We start from the raw sequence: 12,978 nt of genomic DNA, 5'->3' as shown, positions 1-12,978 counted from the left end.
ATGACTGGCAACCCTTGATGGTTGAAGTGTTGGCAGCCAACAAAATTTAAGTAGGATCTTCAGGTCCACTGCAAGGACTTGCATCCCCAGATATCTATATATTTAAACTTAAATATCTCTAAAACTACTGAACAAATTTACACCAAATAACAAAAAGGACACTTTCTGGATCAACATCTAACTTTCTGCCAAATTTGGTGTAATTCTGTTCAGCAGTTTGGGCTGTAGTCGTGTTTAAAAAATGAAAAGTCCTCGCAGATATAAAATGAGGAAAATGCGTTTTGGGAACCCCCTTTCTTCTCAACTCATGATGACCGATCACCCTCAATACAGCAGCTGAACCACAAAAGAGACGTTTTTGGAAAATTTTGTGAAGATTCGTCAAACGATGCCAAAGTTATTGGCAAAACAAATAACGCTTCTTCGATGGAAACTTTGGTCCTAACTATAATATATATTACCTACTGGCGCTCACCGTAGGTAGCTATAGTTAGTAACTGATTTCTATTAAAAAGCTGTTTTTGATTTGCCAATAACTTTGGCGTCGTTTGACACAACTTCACGAAATATGAAAACTAGTTTGACGCTCACTTCAGCTCCTGTCTTGAAAATATTAGGGTGATCCATCAAGCGGGGCTGAGAAAAAGGGGGGTCCCAAAACAATTTTTCATGTTCATTTTTATAGTAAACTTTAGACACGTCTACAGCCCGAACTGCTGAACGGAATTACACCAAATTTGGCAAAAAGATAGCTCTTGGTTCAGAAAGCAGTCTTTATGTTAAATGGTGTAAATCCGTTCAGTAGTTCCTGAGAAATGTAAAGATATCTCAGATATACAACTGTGGATCCGCAACCCCTCCTGACCTGATTAGCTGCCAACACTTCAAGCCAGGAAGCATTGGCAGCCATCTTGTGCCTCGGTTGAACCCAGTCACAAGAAAAAAACGTTTTAAAAATAAGATAATGGGGCAGGGTAGAAACACCCTGACCCCCTGTGCCAGGGCCCGAAAAGCATTAAAAAAAAATATTGACGGGATTCGCTTTGGATCAGCGTGCCTCACCGAAAATCTTTACAAAACAGAATGCAGGTTGTCGCGTTTCGTTTAAATAGGCCCCCGGGTTGGCCACGTCCCAGGGGCAATTAGAAATGATAATGTGGGGCCTGTGCGGGCCCCCATAGCCACAGGGACCGCCACCTCACTGGCGCTAATTGATTTAAATTCGGGGGGGTCACATGGCCCCCGGCCACCCTGGGGACTGCCACCTTCCTGGGGCTAAACAGCAAAAGAATGGGGGGACACATGCCCCTGTGCAGCCCCGAGGACCGCCACCTCCCTGGGGCAATAGTAAATTAAAATGCATGGGTGGCTCCAGCCCTCCACGCAGCCCAGTGGACTGCCACCTCCCCAGATCTTGTAAATTGAATAGCGAGGTGCCGTGCACCCCCCTGCAGCCCCGGGGACCACCACCTCCCAGGGGCTATATTTAAATAATGCGTGGTGGGGCTCCAGTCTCCCCCATGCAGCCTCAGGGAACGCCACCTCCCTGGGGCACAAATGAAGTATTGACGGGGGTCAGCTGCTGAGCCCCGGCCCCGGGGACCACCACCTCCCCGGGTCTATATACATGATGGGAGGGGGGCAGCACGGCCCCCTCCAGGAGCCCTCCATGGCCCTGAGGACCACCAGCCCCCAGGGCAGCTCCAGCAATGTCCCAGGGCCCCACCCCCAGGACATTGCAGTTTGCTATGGCTTGGCGGGAGCACTGCTCCTTCCAAGCCATAGCAAACTCTGCTCTGCTTCATGGGCCTGGGGAGTGGAGCCGCGCTAGCCCTCTCCTCATTAAAAAAAAAGGGTGAAGGCCTGGCCCCAGGGATGGGGTACCCAGGGCCGGAAAAGGCAGGGGGAGGAGGGACCATATAGCCTCCTTCCTTTATTTTTTTCTTTTTTAAAGGAAAAGTCCAGGAATTGGGCGATGGGGTCCCTAGGGCCGTAATCAGCTTGTGGAGGGAGGCCACACGGACCCTCGCTCCAATAAAAAAAAAAGGACTGGCCCTGGGGGATGGGGTCCTCGGGGCTGAAATCGGCCAAGGGAAGGGGGGCTGCGGAGACGCCAGAGGCAGCCCTGCTACAGAACAGAGGGCTTATTTACATGCCTGCAAAGACTTGGTTGCTGGTGCGAGACCCCAAGGGTGGTTTTACTACACCACGTTGTTGTTCTTCTAGATGGATTAATGACTTACACACACCAGATCCATACTTAAGAAAACACTTCTGGAATACACTACATTTTTGGACACAGTATACCCTGATGCCTGTTACTGTGTAATTATCACTGGAGCTCTAGAACCCATTACGTATCAGAAATATAACAGCAATTAAAGGTCCATACAAAGAGAGTATTGCCCTGACAAAGTTGCTGCACACAACCATTAAGCGCGACGAAACACGTGTTGGCTAAGGATTTCAAGATTCATTGGAAGTGACTGTTTCAGCTGAAGAACAAGCGTGTTTTTTGCTTCTGTTAATGATATATATAACATACACTGTTGGCGTGTGCAAGGAATTGCTGCTTTAGTTTATCAGTGGTTATCCACACATTGGGGAGAATGGTGGCTCTTCCTACCCTTATGCACCGCAATCCTTATTTTTCACTAGCAAACACCCACTGCGTATTTCCCAGGAGCGCCATTACCCTATATAATCCACTGTCCGAAAAGTTGCACTTGGAATGTTAGCATTATCCTGTTGACCGAAAGAGTTGTCAATTATTCAATTGATGGTGGGCAGTCATACAGACCTGCAGTGATTATCTAAAATTTCTATATTGTGGCTGTGGTGAGGGACAGAGAAAAACTGTTGTTAAACCCCTTTTTTTTGGAAAGGGGTCATGTGTTTTGCAGTGGACTGAGAGATTTTGCCGCTGAATGTTACGTCAGACAATTTCATTTTTTCCTGTCTATGCAAAGACAAAATGCTGCATATGTTCATCGGAGAACTGAGAACAGCTTTTTTTGAATAATGGAAAAACGAAATGAAAGCCAATGGATATAAGTGTTAAAAACATACACTAATCTGGCGGGCAGTTTAACTGGTATTTGAACCACAAACACTACCAGACCCCTGTTGATGGCCATGCAGTGCGAATCATCCAATGAAATTACGTGTAATTTATTTTAAACATGTGCAATTCATAGTGCTGTTTTGATGAGTACTGTGGAAGGCCGTATGCCGAAATGCATCTGCTCACAATAAATCTCAACAGTGTCCCGAGAGTGCTCCTTGCCAGTTTTGTGATTAGGATATGTTATATGTCAGGTCATAAGCAGTGCATTGCTGGGTCATGAGTTATAGTTAGCTCAGGTAACCATAACTGCAGAATTTCACTGGCTTTATACGAGTGAAATCTGAGCCTAACTATAACGTCACTGTAACCTTTGGTTTTTTTCTGTGAATTTCTAAGGGTTTTTTAAAATTATATTTCCTAACTATAACATCCCAGTAACCTTTGGTTGTTTCAGTGAAAATAAATATATATCGATAGTAGTAGTAGTAAAAATGACCCAGCAAATTATAGGTCTAATTGACTACAAAAGTCTATGCAAAACAGGTTCTGAATAAACTAAATGAGTGGATAACAGAGAATGACATCATCTCACCATGTCAGGTGGGCTTTAGAAAAACACCTAGTATGATTGATCAGGTCTTCAGACTGTTATGTATAGCTTGGAAATATGTTAAATTAAAGATGGGACATTTGTACGTCGCATTCATAGATTTGAAGGCGGGATGCGATCTGATACCCAGGGATCTCTTGTGGGAATCCCTCCGACAACAGGGAGTACCACAGCAGTTCCTGATGCAGATAGTTAGACTCCATCAAGATAATTTGCCAAAGTATGCTGGGGTCCGGAGGGGGGAAGTTACAGAGGCTATTCCTGTCAGGAGGGGAGTGAGACAGGTTTGTGTTTTGGCCCTTAATTTGTTCTTACTATACTTCAATGACCTAGTTCAGCACTTACAAAAATGTATTCACTGAAGTTAGGAGGGGCTCATATATGTGCATTAACGTTTACAGATGACACAATCTTGTTGTCCCAGTCTCCACGTGGGGGTTACAAAAACTATTAAACAGCTTCAGCCAGTACTGTAGGTCAAATGGATTAGAAATAAATCCCTATAAGACCAAATATATGGCCATTAGACCACATAAATACTTTAAAAATGGAATAGTATTAAACCATATACCACTAGAGCGTGTAACCAATTTCATATACCTTGGCATGACAATTGACTCAAAACAATCATGGAAACAACACATAAATAAGGCCAAGACAGTCCTAATATAAAACACCATGACAATTGTCAAGAAACAACAAGCCACTGAGACCAATGCAATCTCCCAGGCACTTAAAGTCTATAGATGTAGAACAGCAGCTCTCTATGGTTCCGAGCTATGGGGCTGGAAAAATTTGCATCCACTAATTTTATGGGAAAACAAAGTGGTGCGGATGTTTACATCTCTTCCCCAGAATACCCCTTTAATTCCACTGTACTACGACATTGGTATCAAGCGACATGAGCATCTAGCCATTCTGAGACCCCTACTAAATTGGATTACAATTTGGGTCATGGAAGAGTTAAAAATATAAAAAAGGGGTGAGAGAATTATTGGAACTTGATGGCCAACTCATATTTCCTTGGTTTAGCCAAGTGAGAAACTGGTTCTTTAAGTTGGGTTTAAATAGTTTCTGGACAAATACTAGCTCGCTGACAGTAGACTCGAAAAGGAGCTAAAAAGTATTTATTGGAATTTTGTCCTGAACAAGATGATATTAGATTCCACAACGGGAAGACTCACTATGCAGTTTTTCTTTCTAGGTGACCCCAAGTTTTGAATTTGTTTGGAGGAAATTCAACCTCAACTAGCTAAAACCCTCTTTTTAAAATTTCGATACAAGGCTCTTGAGACCGATTCTTTCATAGGTAAGTGGTCACCGGAACAAGTAATAAGGAAGGAATCTAAATGCACTTTATGCTCGCTAGAAGCTGAAGAAGATATTACACATATTTTATTCTTTTGCTCGGAATATGCTAGCTTTAGAAGAAAATTGATAAAACCATTGTGCTTGAGGTTGATGGCTAGGAAATATTTGGAGGCCCTAAGAATATTGAAAACTGATAGCTCACAAATATTTGTATTTGGCATTAGTAGATTTCTACTCGCCGTAAGCTATTTACGGAAAAAGAGAGGATCAAAATTTTAATGTTTTAGATTATATCATGTTTTATCGATTGTGAGTTACATTCATTTTACATTATATTACAATTTATTTGGTTTTTGACAATAATTATGATAAATGTATCAACTTTATAAGATAGTGTGGTTTTAGTGTATTATTAATCAAACCAAATAATGTTGAGTGTTACATTTCTCTATGCACTATGCATTTTATGTGAACAATTTTTTTAATAGAGCTGATTAAGAACAGGCCTGATTATGAAGGCGGGAAGGCTGCCACCCACAGGCTGTCGGTGGCGGTCTCCCCACCATCGGGGACATGTTTCCCCCACCATATTACAATTGCGGGCAGAGTAATGGCGGTTGGAAAGTCCAACCGCCACGTATCCGACGGACTCCTTGAGCCCGCCAGTGTGGTGGAGGGGCTTTTAGTCCCTACCATGTTGGCTGTGCCTGCCAGGCACTGCCTTAGGGACTACAATGTCCCTTTCCACCGGCCTTTTCATGGTGGGAAAAGGCTGTCAGAAAGGGACTTTTGGGTCCTGTAGCGGGGCCCCTTTCCCCAGTAATTTAAGGGGTCAGAGTAGGGATACCCTGACCCCCTAGACTTAATGGGGGCTACCCAGATGGACCCCTCCTGGGGTCAAAATCAAAAAGAATCAGCAAAAATGGATATGATACTGCATGACTCCCATGGGATTGGAAAAATAAATTGGCAGGTGGGAAACATTTATTAATTATAGGCCCTGGGGGGCCCACCCATAAGGTTATATTCAATAAGGGGAGGGGCTGTGCAGCCTCCCCTCCCGAGCCTCTAAAGGCCCCTAAGAGCCCACCCCGAGGTCAAAATTACTCAAAAAATGGGAGGTGGCAGCGCGTCCCTCCTCCCTGAGCAATTAATGATCCTGGGGACCCCAACCCCTGGGGCCGGCTCACTAGCTATGTCGGGTTAGCGAGCTGGAAAGAGTGTAACCAGGTCCACTACTTTTTATAATTTGAAGGTGGTAGATAAATTGTAAATTGAAGTTATAATTATATCTTTAGAATTTTTTAAGTTTGTGTAGTTTAAACTTGGCTTTATAGGGAAAATTAATTTTCCTAACTATAACGAAGCTATAACCTTCAGTTTTCTCTTCGAATTTCAATTTGTTTTTAACATTTTCAATAAAAATGTGTTTCAAATCGTAGAGTCCAGTGTCTCAAGTGAAGAGTTGTTATGTGGAGTGTCATACAGCACAGTGGAGGAGAGGAGAGGAGAGTGTTGTAAAGTCTATTGTCATAGACTGGAGTATTGTAGCTTGGAATAGAGTGGAGAAGAGTAGAATGTAGTAGCACATCTTATAGTGTAGTAACATGTTATATACGGTTGTGGCTTGATGTCTCATATAGTAAAGTCAAGTATCGTAGACTGGAGCAGCGGGTTGTACAGTGGAATGGCGTGTTGAACAGAAAAGTTGGATGTCGTAGAATGTCATAGAGTGGAGTAGAGTGTTTTAGAGCGAAGTAGGGTGAAGTAGAGTGTCATAGACTGGAGTATCGTCAAGTGGAAAGTTGTATAGTACAATGGAGGAGAGTATCATAGAGAGCAGTGCCGTGTCATATAGTGGAGTGGCATATTGTAGGGATGTAGAGAGGTGTCATTGAGTGTCATGCAGTGTGGTACAGTGGCATAGAGTGGATGGGCATAGAGTGGAGGTGAGTGGCACAGAGTGTACTACAGTGTTGTAGAGTGGAGTTGCATACAGGGGAGTATAGTGTTGGTAACTGGAGCGACATAGAGTGGAGTATAGTACAGTGGGATAGAGTTGGATAAAGTGGAGTAGAGTGGAATATAATGAAGTGGAGTACACTGGAGTGGGGTAGTGTAGACTGAAGTAATGTGTCATAAAGTGGAGTGCCGTGTCGTAGACTATAGTGGCATGGAGTGCAGTAGAGTAGAGGGATGTAGCTTACAGTTGAGTAAAGTGTCACATATTGCAGTACCATCTTGTACAGAAGAGTGTAGAGTGTAATGGGGTGTCATAAAGAATTGGAAACTGATTTAGACAACAGGAGAGTAGAGTGGCATACAGAGTAGTTGATTTTTGTAGAGTGGAGTGGTGTACAGTACAGTGTTGTAGAGTGTGGTAGAGTGGATTGGCATACAGTGTTACAGAGTGCAATGGCATTCAATGGCGTAGAGTGGAGTGGGGTACAGTGGAGTAGTGGAGTAGAGTAGAATACTATGTCAGAGTAGAGTGGAGTAAAGTGGGATGCAGTGCCATACAATGAGTTGCGCAGAGTGTTGTATAGTGGACTATAGGATCATAGACTACAGTGGAGTAGAGTATTGCACGGTGTTCAGACAAAATATTGAGTACAAAAGATTGACTCACCAAAATAGTTAGCGAAAAATATTGTGATATGTTAATATCGTCAGCAAGAATATCTTGTCAAAAATATTGAATTTAAGGTAAGTAATATAGGGGCGATTCCGATCCTGAAAAAAGCTGGTACGAATCGTCGGACGGAGCGTTTTCTCCGTCCGACTTGTACCCGGGAAAAATACCTTACAAACATGTAAGTACGATTCGTACGGAAACACCATTTCCGTACGAATCGTAAAAAACACCGACCGGCTAAAATATACCCACAATTCCGATCCGGGACACCGCGTACGCGACATTCGCACGGAGTCAGGCAGCGTTTTACGGACCAGCAAGTATGATTCGTACCCACAGCACTTCGCACGGCAATATTTTTACGGGACCCAAAAAGTGCCGGAAAAGCTAAGTACCAACAGAATTACCAATACTGAGAAAGACTTTGTTGTCCGCCTTTCTTTAGCGGAGGATTATATTGAATAAAACAACATAAACCTTTAAACTATTTGTATCACCTGTATATTTATTTCTTCAATTATTTCAAACGAAATTTTATTTAACTTAAAGAAAAGAGGCTACCCCAAAAAACTACTCAAAAAGTCAATGAAAAGAGCATGGTGGACCCCACGCGAAACTCTGTTGGAAAAGAAAATCAAGGCTCCCTCTGAAAGGATAGTGTGTGTCTCCACTTTCTGTCCTAATTCTAACAACCTAAAAAAAGCAATTAATCAAAACTGGCATTTGATTAAATATCTGGACCAGTCATTGAATGAAAATCCACTTTTCGCATTCAAAAAAGATCGTAGTATCGCGAACCAAGTTATAAGAGCAGCAATGCCAACGACCAAACAAATCTCGTTAAGAGATTATGTAGGACTTCCACCAATAGCAGGACACCATAGATGTGGGACCTGCTTATGTTGTGATTCGACGGAAGAAGGGACATTGTTTACTCATAATTCAATCCATTGGAAACACGAATCCTTTACAAATTGTAAAAGCAGATCCGTAATCTATGGAGTAAGATGTCCATGTAACTTACTGTACATCGGAAAAACAAGTCAAGAAATCAGAGCCCGGATCTCCCAGCACAAATCAAGAATTAACAAGAATGTACCGAACGCACCACTAGTCAATCACTGGAAAACGCACAACCATCAGATTAAAGATCTCAAATGGACGGTTATCTCGAAAGTAGAACAGGATTCAAGAGGAGGTGATATTGACATAAAATTGTCAAGGAGAGAAGCCATGTTAATTTTAAAATTATAAATACGGGGGGTGGGGGTACGCACCGTACATACGGGGGGTGGGGGTACGCACCGTACATACGGGGGTGGGGGTACGCACTGTACATACGGGGGTGGGGGTACACTCCGTACCTACGGGGACATGGGGGGGCTGGGGGTACAGCGCGTACCTGGGGGGGTGTTCGGTGCGTATGCGGGCACATGTTTGGACATCTCCATGGTTGCTATGGGAGTTCGCTCCGTACAGTGTTTTTTCCATACGGTTGTGCATTCGGACGGACGGGACGGATCGTACTTGCGCGCTCGGACTTCAGTTTCCCGATTCGTACGTAAAACTGTCCGGGGACGTGTCGGACACTTTTTCCGACCCGAGGACGTGTCGGGGAATTTTCCCAATGCGATTCGTATGGATTTTTTAACATACGAATCGTACTTGCCAGTTTGTACGGGACTTGTACGATTCGTACGTAAAAAAAACCGGATACGATTCGTACGGGGAATATTTTTAACGGATCAGAATCGGCACCATAGTTTTTTAAAATATCGAAGTCATTAATATCGTTTACGAAAATATAGTTTGTTATAATTTTGTTTTTTAATTATTGATATCTATTTTTGTACCCATTTTAAATGTATATGATGTACATTTTTTGAATAATTGTTATTTATGTTCTGTAATATAGATGTTACATTTTTAGTAGTTATTACATTTAGGGGTCGATTCCCGATCCTGGATTTTTTTTTTTCGTACGACTCGTATCCGTATTTCTTTACGTACGAATCGTACAAGTCCCGTACAAACGGCGAAGTACGATTCGTACGTGAAAAATACATATGAATCGCCTCTGGAGAATTCTACGAGACGTCCCCGGACAGTTTTACATACAAATCATAAAACTGAAGTCCGAGCGCGCAAGTACGATCCGTACCGCCCGTACGAAAACACAAGCGCATGGAAAAGGCCCCGTATGGAGCGAACTTTGTATGACCCCTACCCCGAGTACACTTGTGCCCGGGGTACGAGTCATACAGCCACCCCAGCCTCCCACCCCTCCCGTGTACGTCCGCACCGTACGCCCCACCCCCGTATGTTACAGGTATATAAGAACCAGCTGAGAAATGCTAAGGCAAAGTTCTTAGAAGATACCCTGGATAAGGCCACAAATAAATCGCAAACCCTGTTCAAGCTGGTTAACAACTTATCTAATCCGTCCTGTACAGCTCCCGCTATCCCGGCCTCTCAGGACCTGTGCGATTCATTGGCCGCTGCATTTGAGGAGAAAATAAGAACCATCTTGAACGGACTCTCAGTGCCTGGACAACTGGGGTCGCCGCTACCTCCTTCACTGGAACCTCTCCGCTGTTCGGTATTGCTTCGGGATAACAACAAGGTGGATACATCTTGTTTACCTTGCTTTCCCATTCCAACATCGGAGGAGTTTGTCTTATTGGCCAATGGAGTGTCATCGGGCTCACCACTAGATCCAATGCCTCATAAGATCTGGAAGGCGTTTCAGGTTGAGCTGTTTCCTCCACTTCATTCCATCTGCTGCCAGTCACTGATGACGGCGACAGTTCCAGAAAGCTGGAAAGTGGCAATAGTAACTCCACTATTAAAAAAGGCTTCTCTAGATCCATCCTGTCCAGCTAATTATAGGCCCATCTCGCTTCTACCTTTTGTAATAAAGGTTCTTGAGAGATGGGTCACAAAAGCCTTGTCCAACTATCTGGAATTAAACTCCTGCCTGGATACAGCTCAGTATGGCTTTAGGCCGGCACATGGCACGGAAACCGCATTGGTCACCGTGTTAGATGATCTGCGAACGCGTGTCGACAGGGGCAGGTCAGTTTTTCTGGTACTGCTGGACATGTCGGCCGCGTTTGACACGGTTGACCATGCGGTTCTCCTGGAGCGTCTCCATAGTGTGGGTGTAACCAGTCTAGCATTAGATTGGTTAACGTCCTATCTCAGTGACAGACAGCAAGCAGTGGCTTTACCACCTTTTCAATCTGCCACTCGACAGGTGAAGCAGGGAGTTCCTCAAGGGTCGGCGATTAGTCCGATCCTGTTTAATTTATATCTTCGACCCCTTATAGCACTGATTAAGTCATTCGGCATATCAGTCATCAATTATGCCGATGACACTCAACTGATTTTTTCATTTGAGGGTAGTGAGGCGGTTTCGAAAGACACCTTTCATCGCTGTATGTCGGCCACAGCTGAATGGCTGCGAACCAACTCACTCCAGTTCAATGGGGCTAAAACAGAGGTTCTCCACTGCTCTCCTGATCGCCTTCCCCGGGCGCTGCCTGACGACTTCTGGCCATCTTCCATTCCTGGCTCTGTGGCAGGAGCTAAATCGGCCCGTAATTTAGGAGTGGTATTCGAACCGGACCTACAGTTGGATGGTTCAGTTAATAAGACCGCAGCGACTTGTATGGGCCTGCTCCGTGCCCTACGCAAAATTTTGCCTATTCTCCCCAAAGGTTTTAGAGCTGAGGTGGTGCGGAGTATTATACTCAGTAGATTAGACTACTGCAACGCACTACTCTTAGGAGCCCCAAAAAAACTGATCCTGAAGCTGCAGAGGATCCAGAATATGGCGGCAAAACTGGCTCTATCGCGCCCGCGATCTGCTTCCTCCTCGGCAGCTTTAGCTGACCTACATTGGCTGCCGATACAGCAGAGGATCGCGTTTAAGGCGGCATGTCTTGTATTTAAGGCGCTGCATGGACTTGGACCAATCCCACTCCAGGGCCTGTTTTCTTGGTACCAAGCTGCCCGGCCTTTGAGATCCTCATCGGCGTTTCTGGTGCGGATCCCAAGGATCACTAGAGTTAGGATAGGTGGCCGAGCTTTCAGCCACACAGCCGCCTCATTATGGAATTCCCTTCCGCTAGTGCTGAGGGGTAAGCAAGATCTGACCTCCTTCAAAAGGGACCTTAAGACCTATCTGTTCCCTAGGGCAATATAAACATTCTATCGGTGGTTTAAATAGGGTCTCAGCGCCAGGATACCCTTGGGGTGACAGATGCGCTTAATTAGAGTCAAATACATACATACATACATACATGTCCGCACCGTACCCCCCACCCCACCCCGTATGTACGAACCATACCCCCCACACCCCTGTACGTCCGCACCGTACCCCCCACCCCCCGTATGTACGGACCATACCCCCCACCCCCCCGTACGTCCGCACCGTACCCCAGGCGTACCCCCCACCTGCGTATGTCCGCACCGTACCCCAGGCGTACCCCCCACCCACGTATGTCCGCACCCCGCGTATGTCCACACCGTACCCCAGGCGTACCCCAATCCTCGCGTATGTACGGTCCGTAAAACGCTGCCTGACTCCGTGCGGACAACGCGTACGCGCTGTCCAGGATCAGAATTGTATGTATTTTTTAGTCGTACGGTGTTTTTTACGATTCGTACGGAAATGGCATTTCTGTACGAATCGTACTTGCTGGTTTGTAAGGTGGAATTCCCGGGTACGGGTCGTACGGAGAAAACGCTCCGTACGACCATTCGTACCTGGGTTTTACAGGATCGGAATCGGCACCTTAATGTAATACATTTTTGTGATTTTAAGTACCGTAGCTGGTTGTCGGTTTATAGGGGTACAGCGTGGAGCAATTTAATTATAATAAATTAATGATCCTTTTTAAATTAAGATGAATTTTTTAATTGACAATTAACAATGTTAATTGTGTAATTATTTTAGGTGCGGGTTGTGGGGTTTATAGGGGTACAGGGTGGGGAGTAAATCAATTCAAATTAATTCATAACCAGTTGTTAATTAATATAAATATTTTAATTGATAATTAATTATGTTAATTGTGTAACATTTCTTTTTTTCATTTTAGGTGTAGTTTTTGGGGTTTATAGAGGTACGGGGAAAAGTAAATTCATTCTTAGGGGCCGACCACGGTCCAAGAATTTGCTGTCCGACCGACCGATTACGATGTCGGCAGTCAGAACGTAAATCGACCAGTCATTCCGACTCAGTCCTGACCGGACCTCAGAGTATTCCTGTCGGTCAGAACTGCACTGCAATCTCTATGGAAAGCGTTTCCTCTGTCGGGATTACGAGGTCGGTTTCCGACAGCCTTTTCATGC

The sequence above is a fragment of the Triturus cristatus genome, chromosome 1_2 (assembly GCF_964204655.1).
Source record: "Triturus cristatus chromosome 1_2, aTriCri1.1, whole genome shotgun sequence".
Taxonomy (NCBI): domain Eukaryota; kingdom Metazoa; phylum Chordata; class Amphibia; order Caudata; family Salamandridae; genus Triturus; species Triturus cristatus.
This window is presented reverse-complemented; position numbering follows the sequence as displayed.